The 12,829-nt window shown below is 44.0% G+C and overlaps 1 long non-coding RNA gene across 1 annotated transcript in view; it reads left to right on the top strand.

The window, feature by feature from the left end:
• The window catches only part of LOC135316170 (uncharacterized), a 79,908-nt gene extending 70,075 nt beyond the window's left edge, over positions 1 to 9,833 (top strand). The window contains exon 4 of the long non-coding RNA XR_010375605.1: positions 8,029 to 9,833. This is a non-coding gene — a long non-coding RNA (uncharacterized LOC135316170). The remainder of the gene's footprint in view (positions 1 to 8,028) is intronic.
• The last annotated feature ends 2,996 nt before the right edge of the window (positions 9,834 to 12,829 follow it).

Genomic DNA, 12,829 nt, shown 5'->3' with positions numbered 1-12,829 from the left:
CCTTGTGACTGAGGCTGTGGAGTCATAGCCCAGGCCTGTCTGTGAGGTTGGCGGGGTGTGAAACACCTCACAGCCTCCCCGTTCCCTGGAGCTGAAGCCTGGCCATAATGGATTGGAAGTCAGTCCAGTGGAAATGGGGATGTCTCTGTTGGTAGGGAAATCACCGGGGTCGGTCTTCCAGGGGTACTCAGAAACACGTTTTGGTGTATTCACATACATGGCCCCAGCAAATTCAGTGGCTGCTGTTCTGACAAACATGCAGCTGAGTAAGTTTTGCAGGCTGACCAGGTAGAAAGTCTCTGGTAACAGCAAGTCTCTACTGGGGCTGTAATTTGGGACTCTGGGAACTGTAGAAAAGACCTGCTGCTTCTGATCATATAAGGAAAATAGAATAAGGACAAGAGAAAGTGGGGATGAGGTAGGAGAGAGCAATATGCAGCAGAGAACGTCAGCAAAAAGAGGGAGCAGAGAGTGTGTGTTCTTAAAGAATAAACAATACTCATAGAAAAGGGAATTACCCAGGGGAGTGGAGTGTGTGTGTGGAGCTGTGAGAAATGTTATGGAAGAAAGATATTAAGGTGAAGCAACTGATATTTGAAATGTTATTTGAAGAGAAGTTTTAATCTGATAGGGCACAGACAGAATTAATGGATTTTCAATGAGTTGCATAGCGCTTCAGGACAGTGCTGGGAACAAAGCGAAAGTTCTGCTGCTGGAGGTCGATGCTGCATCCCAGACACAAAGAGCGCCGTCACAGAAGTCAAAACAACAATTGAGAAATCAACTCGGGTAAATTCCTCAGAGATTAGGGAGAGTTTTGGTTTTTTTAAAAAAAAAAAATCCATACCAAAAACCCCGAACTTCCATATCTGTTTTCCTTTTAATTACCCAAGAGTTCAGTTTGGATGGCTAGAATCAGGGATGGGTATGTAGGAAAGAAAAACAGGTAACGGTGAGGCATCTTTCACGTCCTTCAGAATATGAACGGAAAGCAGACTGGCTGTGCCAGGCAGAGACCTGCATTCGTACCTAAGCACGTGTGTGGGAGGGACTGGCTGGGCTGCCAGGAGGGGCAGCGTATTTGGGGTAAAACTAATCACAATCCAGAGCCTGCTTGGCAAAGTTGATTGTGAACCACTGTATCTCCCGTTCACCTCAGTGGCCTGCATGACTCAGTACTTTCTCTGGAAAGCAGGAGACCTCATTTTGAAGACATTGCTATTGAAGGGAATTGGAAGGGAAAAGAAAAAGAGGGAATGGAGCCAGGGGATGGGAAGGAGGGAAAATTGTGCTCATGTGACAGAGCAGGAAGTTCCTTACTCAGAGGGACACCAATGTCTTGGGTATGAACAAAACTCCTTTGGCCATCTAGAAATCTTATCAGCTCTGTAGCTCTTTTTTTTTTTGCTCACCTGCTTTATTCTATCTTGCTTTCCCCTTCCTCCTTCTTTTCTTTTTCTTGTTCTGTTCCTTTTATGTGATCAGAGGCTGCAGGTCTCTTGTGTTTCCCAGAATCCCAGTTAAGGGATTGTTGGCGTCTGGGAGGCAGAAAGAGGCAGAGGTCGTGAAGGCAATGAAACAGCAAGTCGAATCATTCCTATTAAGTCTTTCTGGGAAATGCAGACCATTTGGGTTTGTATTTCTGTTTTTTACCCCTGAAATTTCCTTTCACCTAGAGAAATAGAACTTGGGTCAAAACCCTGCAAAGAAAATGATCATATTTTTGGCTTCTGTTTTTTGGAGTCGGACAGCTGGATGGAATCAGGAGATTCTGTGAAGTTCCTGGTGAAGAGGGAAGCTGCAGCATGAGGTCCAAGACTTTCAGAAAAGAAAAACTCTACAGAGAAATAGCTCTTTTAGAAAAGTCCAAACAACAAGGTTTTCAACTGGTATTTGCAATCAGCCATGAGACAGAAAGGGATCCAAGCCCAGGCTTCCTTATTTCTTAATTCTTCTTTCATATATTGATGCCATCAGTAGTATTGTTTATAACCAATTAGCAAGAGAGATGTCTCTCAGCAGCAGGCTGAATTCTTCATTACATCTGTTTCAGTATCAAACCATTCCAAGAATTCTTCTGAGACTGCTTTTCTCCCAGTGTATTCTGGAAATGCAGTGCACCTTTTAATCAGGGAGGACATCTCTATTTAGGTTGCAGACTTCAAAATTTCTTCTGTTCAAAATGCTGTATTATTACCTGAATGTAACCAGAGATAAAACTCCAGCTGATATCATGGTTTCAGGATTTGGCAGAAAATTAATTTCTAAAAATTGGGACTGAGTAATGCATTTCCTTTGTGTTTTGTTTTTTTATCCATTTGCTTATAAATTGAACTTCACCCCCTCCCCCCCTCTTAATAAACTGAAACCATGTAAGTCTGGAAGAGGATGGCGTTAAGACTAAAATACTATACTGGGGATGTCTTGGCTTCTGTGCAGTCTCCTGCTGTGATCAGTTTTGTATAGGATATTCACAGTCACCGGTTTGGGGTCTAGAACTAGGAAGACAAGACCCATAGAAGTTCAATGAAAGGTCCAGATGGCTATTGAGAGCTGCAAGTCAGTGTCCTGTCCTCAGACCTGAAAAGTCAGAGGAGGACCACAGCCTCTCAGCATTAACTTGCCCAAATGAGACTATGCATTTTTCAGGCTTGTCATTTATGCCTCCAAAATGAAAGCCTAAAATGGGAAATAGACAGTTGGGATTATCCAGTGACTCAACCATATGGCATTTACAGTAGTCAAGTAAGATATTTACTTCCTTCAGAGTCCATAAAAATACAGGCCACTGCAGTGGACAGCTTGTAAGCCAGAGAAATGGTACCTTTATTGAAGTTAAGTTGCAATATGAGCTACTTCCAACACGTTTCTCGTCCTTGGTTTCTCATATACATAAAACAAACTCCCTTTTTATTCCTACCTTTTCAAATCACAGTATATGTTCTTTCAAGGCGGGAAACTCATCTTTCATTTTGCCCATCTGCAGTATCATGACACACTTACATCATAGCTGGGCCAAAAAGATGGTCTCTCAGAGAAAAATGACTGATATCAATAAGCTCTTATCACATTACAGTAACAGAAAGGAACCAATGGAGCTTAAGCTTAGATGCTGGACTTAGGTTGTCCTGCCCAAACAAACCACCTAGGTTTAATGACAAAGAGCATGGAAGAGTTACATACACATCATCTGATCAAGAAGATGGTCACTCTGCTCTTCTGCTGCTTGTTCTTGTCTCAGTAAGGGGATTGAATTAAGTGATGGAGGAAAGTGGGTCTATTCTGCAAAGAATGTGTGAAGCTAAAAATCAGGTAATAATAATAACTCCCATTCCTGAATCTTTTCAGAAAAACATTTACAAGTAGCTTTTTTTGAGCAGTAAAGATTTTTGGCTTTTTCTTCCTTTTTCCTTTTCCTTTACTACAGTGAAATCTTTAACAAATAATCATTTTACACTGTACAGTTCATCAATAAAAGCAATAACACCCGGTTATGTAATAAATTAAATATGATGTGTAGTTGAAAGTAATCGTGCTTTCAGGCATCAGCTTCTTGTCACATTAAGGGCTCTGGCAAACAGGTTTAATATTCGTGGAATGAACAGGATTATTGACAAGCAGAGGAGGAACTAGACAGCAAGTGAGCATCATATTAATTTTTCAGAGGACAAAATTGCTTTTCCTGCTGACATCGCAACAAACTTTCAGGGCTGGCTTTTGCAGTAGCGGGTTGTGGTAGTAGTAGTGGTAGCTTGTTTTTTCTTCTTTTTTTTTTTTTCCTTGCCATTCTGTCAAGTTCATGCCTTTTGGAAGGGAAAAGGAAAGAGGGAGAAAAATAGTGGTGGCTCACAGAGTAAGGGTAGCTTTACCTTTGGGTTTATTCTCCTAGATAACTCAATTCAAGGTTAACTCTAACTCCAATTCTATCTTTCACTATATCAATGGACATCTTTCATTCTTTCGAAAAATGGTCCATAATTGCCGTCACACTTCCAGAATACACAAGGATTTAGGGACTTCCCACTGCCCCTTGGCTTAGAGAGAGTCTGATGGTTGAAATATTAGGGATCCTTTAGGACAGAGTTTCTCAGTATGGACAATTAAATTAAAGACAGACTTAGGAAAAGAAGTCAGCTGGGTTATCTGAGCTTCCTGATATTCAGAACAGAACTTCTGGGGGGTCACATAAGAAAAGCTAAACTTCCTGAGGTGCAGGTGGTCCAGTTCCCCAGAGATGAGTGTAGGAGTGTAGAAAGTGATGACAATTCACCTTTTTACCTAAGCAGTTCCAAAGTGCTACAGAGGGAGCTGAAGAAAAAAAAAACCAATGTGCGAATGGCCACTCTGAGGCATGTGTTTTGTCTGAGGCAGAGGTAAAAATAACCACTGACATTTTTCTTGTCTCAGATTTGAGCTCTAACCACCGCACCCTTCCTCTGTTTGTCTCATGCAATTTGTCACCCAAGAAAGATGAAAAAAAAAGAGGTGTTAAATAACATGACTAGTGTGTCTGTCTGTTTATGGGGTATGGAGAGGCAGAGGAGAGGTTTTCTGCGGTGTTGTGGTCAGTTGTTCTTCAGATCAGAGGTGTCTGATAGAAGTTGTCATTGGAGATGCTCACAAGGAGCATCTGTCTTGAGATTTCTGCATCCCTGGGAGAAACACTGCCCAAAGCAACTGCCTTTTACATTGTGGGTGGGATGGACTTCAGCTTGTCTTCAGCATGGGTGAGATATCCAATCTTGTATGCAATTAAATGCAAGAATCCGTGCGGGAGGCAGTTTGGGAGTACTCTCCCTCATCTACCTCAGGGTGGCCAACTCTTTGCTTTTGAGACTCGTTCACAACCCCAGGAACATGGGAAGGAGAAAAATGGGAAACAGGTGAGGGCAAAAGAGAGCTCTGGGCTGGTCAGTGATGCTTTCATGGGCTCTGTTCAACCCTTTCTCTTTCCTCTCTTATCCCTATCCAGAGCTCTGAGGGCGTTAATAAGGCTGGCAAGGCAGGCAGTACCGCAATGAGCTGGGCATGCTTTTGAGCTCGGCAGCATTGTCATTTGATTGGCCTGAAAACAGTTACTTTAGAGGGGGATTGTTTTGCAGGCCCCATCAAATAATACTCCGATCAGGTTTGTTTATCACAGTGACCTTTTGTAGGCTGACCTTGGCACATGTGGCCAAATTTTTGGTAATGACCTGGGGTCTCTGCAAAAATCCATCACCACTGGACATGGCCCCAGCCAGAGCTTCCTTTCAGCTGTGAAATGTGCCAGCTACCTCGTTCCAAAATACCCCAGAATGACCTCATTTCTCCAAATAAACGTCAGCATGTGAGAGAGCCAGGGTGGGGAAAGAGAAGACCTGTTCATCTTAATCAGAATAAGACACAGCCTCCCCACCCACTCCAATAGATGAAATCAAATCAAAACTCTGATAAGAGCAGGATTTTCTTTTTCAGTGAAAGGTGATGGAAAGTGTGGGCTCCAGTTCTCCTCTGTTTTACCAGAAAGCTGATAAACTGATGAATGTTGTCAGCATTAGGATTTGCCTGTGTGGTCTTCCTTACTGCTGCCCTGGGATTTGGTTTAAGGATTTTTGTATCTAATGGTGTCTAAGACTGAATAGATCACTGGGCTGACAGAGTCCAGTAAAAGTATGACTGATTGGATGGTCCCAAGAGCAATAGACACCAAATCCCTTTCTGCTTATGAACAAGTTCTTCTGTTTCACCCCCTCCATGTAGAAAAGGAACCAGCAGTGAGAGATGTTAAAGCACCAATAAGGTATCAAGATATATCTGGAGGTCTGGGACAAAAGTGTGAGAACGAGAAAAAGTTACAAGAGAAATGTCAGCATAGGAACACCCTTTCGGTAATGAGCTTTTTTACAAAATGTGGAAAATGTTAGAATTTCAAGCATCAGCTGTGCGTCCTAATGGTGTATTAGCCACCTGAAATACCCTGGGAAATGTTGTTAGAGGCAAGAAACAGAATAAACACAGGAGAAGCATGAAGTCATTTCGATGTGAGGCAGAACCTATCTGCCAAGAGCTGGAGGGCTGAAAAAGGGATGCAGGCAAGGACTCCAGCAGCTGGGTGGGGACGGTGCCCACATATAGGCCACTTCCTAAGAGACATTAGGAAGGAAATTTCCTATCCCTATACTGAGAGAAAGCAGAGGGAAAGCTGATTAATGTGTTGAACCTTTGGGGCTCTCACAGCAGAGCAAAGGCTAGTAGCTTCAAAAGAGCTCAGTGCTCAGAATAGGGCTGAAAGAGTCAAAATAGTAGCTGCAGGAAGCATCTTTAAAATCCAGTTTAAAATATTGATAATGAGAACTGCAAATAAGGTCTTTGAATTGCTTTGGGTGGACACCCTGTTCCAGGCAGCGCCTGTCTCCCTCCCTGGATGAGTGCCAGTAGGAGAAAGTCAAAAGGCTGGATTGTCATGGGTGAAAAGTGGAGAATTTATTTTTTTTTAACCAAGCTCTTTCAAAGCTGGTGGTTATACCTGTCTTTAAATCTTCTCTGATTTTCATCAATGCACTACCTAAGCATTTCACTGTCTTTTTCATGGGAGTTGAGGAAAGCCTGCCATCCCCATCACCTGTGGTGAAGAGAGAGCGAAACATGCAAAGAAATACGTGTGTGGCTGTCAGGCTCTGAAGTGCATCTGAGAATCCCACTAGCTACTTAACTACATATAAAAAACTGAGGCCATTTGATTCCCCCAGAAGTCAGTGGAAGATCAAGAACATGCACATGGGTTCCTGATATCATTGGCCATCCTCTTAATCTAATAGGTCTTTTCTCTGACTGCTGAAAGGAAAGGAGCCACGGTATTTCTCTTATAGTGATTAGAATTAGAAATGGATTTGTTAAAGCAAAACAAAACAGAGCACAATCCTTTGTGTTAAATCTTGCACAAGTAATACTCCTGGGTTTCTTCCAGATTTAGATATATTATTGTTAAAATAAAGTAATATTTTTTTATCCTCACACTTTGCCTTTTCTATTTAACCAAGTTGCTATTTTTGAGTTGAAAGCATGCACACAAAAAATACAAATCCCAAATTTCAAAGGCACCTTCCACTTGGAATTGGATCTATTTTTGTCCCTGTGACTATCTTGCACAGCTCTAATTGTCATGCCCCGCTCCGAAATCCACAGTACGCTCCTCTCGCCAGCGTATTTTTGGATTATTGCTCATTGTGATCAGCCTTTTGTGTTCCTTTTGATATGGGCCAAATTTTGACATGAGGTGCTGAGTCATGCATAATGTGGATCTTATTTGTGTCTCAAAGAAATCTTCCTTTTCCTATTCCCCTGTACCTGGGCCAACACCTGGCATAGCCTCCCCCATTTTCCAGACAGACAAGGGAAAAAGCACTTGAAACACATCAAAGTACCGAGCAGTTCAAAACAATTCATTTAATTATTATTACAAAATGTCATAGGGAGTGCCAGCTTGGTATTGTTTCTGTGCTCATTTGTTTTGTCAAAAAAAAATGAGCACTGAAAAGAAGTCCTAAAAAAGAAGAAAAAAGAAAAAAAATCCTCTTTTGAAACTGAGGTCTACGGACTGGGGGGTGAAATATTTAATTTCTGCATGTCAAAATACAGTCATACCTGAGTGGGGATTCAATGAAAAGGAACTACTGGGCAATGATGATTAATTTTCTAAAGGCAAATTACGTATTATAAGCACATTTAGGGACTGATGGAGAGGGAAAAAGGCACTTGATATAATGTGGTGGAAAATCAAAATAACTCCATCTCTGCCATAGGGCTCAATGTTTTCTGGGGTGCTTCCCCCACCCCAAACTGCAGCATAGCTCTTGCCCTGGCACTACCCGCTGCCTGCATACTTGCCTAGCATGACCATGGGCAGGCTTCCCCACAGTGAGGGTCCCTGTCCAGGCAGCTACCAAGGCTGTCAAAAAACTTTCACACCTTATATATGAATGCATGTTTTTAAATCTTCTGCAGCTGAGATGATTCTGGGGATCACTATTTTTCCTTCTCTTTCAGTTTCTTCATTGATCAACCCTTGATAGATGTAAGCACCTTTTGGTATTTTCTCAAGAGGAGGGATGCATTTTAACCAGGTAACAGAGTAAAAAGATGCAACACTGGGACCCAGAATCTGCAACAGTCTCTGCAATAGCATCCTACACGTGAGATGTCCTCCCTTCCTCTGACTGGCCTCTGTGAACAGCTCTGCACGTCCTGAATTTTGAGATGTTGAATGCAAAGTGTCTGATATCAGTGCTGCTGCTTTGTGCTCCAGCTCCTCACCCAGAAAATTTCCCTGACCTTCATGCACAGGTGTGTTGAGATAGATGAACCAAGCAGGAGCTCCAGCCTTCCCTGCCCTTTAACCCACAAGCCAGGCTGCCCAGTGAATTCATGCAGAACAAGCTCCAGTGGATATTTATTTGCTGTTTGTGCCGACCAGCTGCTTCACAAACTGTTGGGTTATTTTAGTTTTGTTGCCACAATCATTTGGCTCCTTTGGTGCTATCTGTCGCATGCAGATGAAAATGAACAGCCTTGACAATCAGGTGACAACAATCCAGCATGTCCAGGAGTGTGCGTGTGTGTGTGTGAGCACAGAGCGAAGCAGGCTGCATAAGTAAATTGTTAAGCACCCTAGAAAAGCAGCGCCCGACACTGGAGAGAGAAAGTGTGTTTATTAGAGAAGTGGAGAAACGCAATCAAATGTTCTTGGACTATTTATAACTGGAGACCACATCCCCTTGAAGGCGGAAGTTTAATTCTTCAGTGGCCAGGGCTTGCAGCACACTGAGTCTGTCTCTACTGCATGCACAGTGGCAGCATGCGTGGGTCTTTCTGATAATAAAGATTAGTTATTGGGCTAAAGAGAAGCAATTTGACTGCAGTTCTCAGCCTTGTCATGCAGGAGGTCTGTGGAAGATGAAGTTGTTAATGTGGATATAAGAATTCAGAATTCCAGGGAAAATCCTTAAAGCCATGCTAAGGGGCAAATCTATGAAGAAGCCGCCAGCTACGGTCACAGCAGCCTCTTACCTGGCACTTGGCATTATCAGAGATCCCAGCACGTAGCATTATTAGAGATCCTTTGGTAGCTTCATCCTAGGAGAGTTAAGTGTTGTCTAATGAGGATTTGCTGCCTGCTACCTGTGAAGGTAATTCCTCCATCTTTCACAATCTCCGTGTTTCCTTCATGTGCAGCTGGAAAAGGAATGAGCAGCCTGTGCAGAAGCTGGAAAAGTGTAGACCTTGGGCTCGACACAGGTGTCACACTAGTTTTATGTCAGCGCAGCCCCAGTGCCTCTGGCGGAGCTGCTCGTGGTTTCTATCAACGCACGTGAGAGGAGAAGCAGGGCCTGTCGCAGGAGAACTGTTCAGGGGCAGACAGGTGGGGGTCAATCCCCACATTTCCATCTGGCTGAGAATCTGTCTTTGGCTGCCTCACTGACTGACCTGAATGGAGTTAACCTTGATTTACACTGGAGAAGGAGAGGGGAGAATTGAGCACAACAAGCTGAATCCTAGAATAGAAAAAGGCCACTGGATAGGGAGACAGAGTGCAAGGAGGAAAAGCTAACACCATGGCCTCTGTGATTCTGTCTTTGCAGGTCCCTCAGGCAACATAACCATAAACAGTCTTTTCAAAAAAATGTGAATATTATGCTCCTTTCTGACAGTTTTTTCCCCGATTTCCTTCTATCTTCACAAGTAGCTCAAGGAAAATAAATATTTAATGACCTATTTAAATATTTTAATGTAGGTTTCTTGGTTAAAACACCACAAATCTCTCCACGAAAGGGCAACAATAAAATTATAAAGTAATGAGCGTTGCAGCAAGTGGGAAGTTTGTTAGAAAGGGAGGGAGGGGAAAGAAAAGCGGCAAGGCTGCAGAACATGGGGGCATATCTTTATCAGGTGGAAATCACCACTGCTCCATGATGTCAATGTTGACTCATTTCAAGTGCTCCTTTCCAGAGCTTACTGGGGAGGAAAGACGCAGACAGGTTCCTGGTTTACCCTTCGCCAATCCTTTGTATAAAAGCACAGCAGAGTTTCGCTCCTCCATAGCTTGGCCAGGCTATGCTACTTTGATCAAGATCCCCGTGCATGCTACAACAGGGCTCTAGCAGTTCAGAGTGAGTCGTTAGCCAGAGAAGCTCAGTGGAGCAAACACAGCTTATGGTTCAGCTTTCCAGCTCCCCAGGATCAAGAGTCCCCACACTGCTGTGGGCACATGAGGAAGAGCCATAAGGGACCCATTGCCCTTTCACTGTGCAGCCTGCAGTGGTGCTTCTCCACTCTCAACATATGATGGGGCCATTGTACACCTGCACGTATCTACTACCACCTTTTTTCCATCTTTCATCCCACCCCAGCATAAACCATCACATTCTCCACCCTATATTCCATACCATTTACATCATGCTTGGGTCCCACACTATCCAATACATCCTCATTAACCACCTCTCTTCCCATGCTTTGAAACAATACACAGATATCATTCCTCTATTTTATAGACCGCCCCGTAAAATGTCTGTAAAATGGCCACAGAGTTAATTTAGTCCATGACTTTGGGCTTCATCCATTATAGTGGTCTCTCAGAACAGGAGAGGTGGTGTGTTGGGTGGAGTTACTGAGCACCAAAGCCAGCTCAGGTCGGGTCACTGCTGCACTTGCGCTGCTTCTTGTAAGGCTTGCCCTCCTTTGGTTCAGATGGTTCCTGCTATAGTAATTCCTAGAACATGCAACTCAAATCCTGTGTTTCAACAATTTAAAGGTATTTCCATTACTGTTTCGACCCCTGGTCCCTTTGGACCAGACCATCATGTTTAACATTGCAATGAACTCCTCACCTTGCCCCTGCTCCAGCTTAGACTTACCCACAGACTGCAGTCCCTTAAGGTTGTACCTGCTCCGAATGGAGCTTATCTATGAGCCGCAGTCTCTTCAGGAGCGTACCGGCTGTGGCATAGGCTTATCCACAGCCACATTCGCTTTGAAGCGCACCTGTTCCAGCATGGCCTTCTCCATGAGTCACAATGTTTTCAGGGATATACCTGCTCCTGCGTGGCCTTACCGATGGCCACAGCCCCTTCAGAAGTAAACCTGCTCCAACATGGCCTTACCTATGGCTGCCCTCCAGTGACATCCATAGGAAGAGAATCCAGAGAATCACATTCTTGCACCACAATAGACCTCACTCCATCCTGTACATCCTTGCACGGTGATGGCAACAAATAACACAGATTCCTGGTGCTGGACCAAGGCTATTTCATTAAACAGTGCTCATCACGCAGACAGGGGGTGCATGTCTAGAGTGTCAGACTTGTTCTTCTAAGAGAGAGGTGGGCTGCAGCCCAGGAAATGTGTCAGCGAGTAGCCCCTGTGCAGAGACAGCCTGGGAGTGAAATCTTGGACTGGTAGCTGCAGTGAATATTTTATACGTCTCTCCCCCTCCCTTCTCTGTCTGATCTCGGCAGCAGTCTCTAACCAACATAATTCTTTGTGAGTTACTTTCGTTAGCAAAACCTTTCACCCTATGAAGATGTTCTACTTAATTAGTAAAAGTTCAATTTTTTTTGTCACCGACAGAGCCCCATACATCACCATGTCTGGAGAGTCATTAGCTGTAAAATTAATCAGGGTGGATAATGGCTGAATAGAGTCAGAGCCCTTTGTGTTCCTCCCCATGTCTGTGCCTCCAATGGAGAACTTTTACAAGAAGGGGAATCCAAAAAGCATCTCCAGGTATCCAGGAGACCAGAATCTAGGGTAGCACTGGAGTGGTGGCGGTGGGGTATTCCTGAGCCTGCAGTGGAGGGGGCCATCAGGCAGAGGAGGCGATAGGAAGCCAGAAGACTGTCAGGTTTGTTCCACCTTGGTCAGACCCATGACAAGCTCCAGCTGAGGGACTCTGAAAGGATGCTGGATTGCTGAGATTTTCTTTTCATTCGTCTCTGGGAACACAGCAAAGGTGGTCACTTGTTCATTTCTTCAAGGACAAGTTTTGTGTAAGCTTGAGTTGTGAAGGAAGAGCGGCCAGGCCAAACAGAAGGGTTTGCTACATAAAATAGCTGAGAACTGTGTGCCATGAAAGGGTGTTCTAAGGAAATCCAGGCCTACAGCAGTAATTCAAACAAGTAGATGACTGAGTTTATAAGCCAGCCTCTTTCTGTACTGTACCAAAGAAGCCATGACACAGGGCTCTGCTTCCCCGTAGATATTCTGCCTGGGTGTTTCTGGCAGCCCCACTGACTCCTTCAGCATCCTTCAGGGCTTCATATGTGGTAGGGATGAAACCAAGGTGCCTTTGCTACCCTGCATTGCACTGGTATGTCCGTTGTGCAGGATTGCTGCCATCAGAGTTTCATGCAATCTGTCATGGCTCGGTGTTGGACTCCTTCCCAGTTGTGTACTCAGTTCTTCTCAGGAGGTCTCAGCTTCAAGGTGGCTACTAGAATTTCCTGCAAGCTCCCCTATTTCCAAAAATGTTGACAGACACAAGACGACCAAATGACCAATGGCTCAGCATGGCTTTGCAAGTCAGCTTCTTCCTGGTTTCTTTATCTTTTCACCAATTTTTCTCCCTGGCTATGGAGTCTGGGCATTTCTACTCACTGATGGAGCCCATCTGTGACTGCATGCAGGTGGGGAATGTTGCACTAAGTTATGCTTAGGATGCTGTATGCTTTGACAGAATCTTTGGACTGGTACAGTAGCTTAAGAGACTTAATAAAAATAATAAAAGCCTGTGGTGTTCCTACCTCCTGAGCATGGGACGCTGTACATATGTAAGTCTCAAATCACCTTTGCCTTC

Source organism: Phalacrocorax carbo, chromosome 18, assembly GCF_963921805.1.
Source record: "Phalacrocorax carbo chromosome 18, bPhaCar2.1, whole genome shotgun sequence".
In the NCBI taxonomy this organism is placed as follows: domain Eukaryota; kingdom Metazoa; phylum Chordata; class Aves; order Suliformes; family Phalacrocoracidae; genus Phalacrocorax; species Phalacrocorax carbo.
Note: the sequence above shows the minus strand (reverse complement) of the source record. Positions and strands in the feature narration are given on the sequence as shown.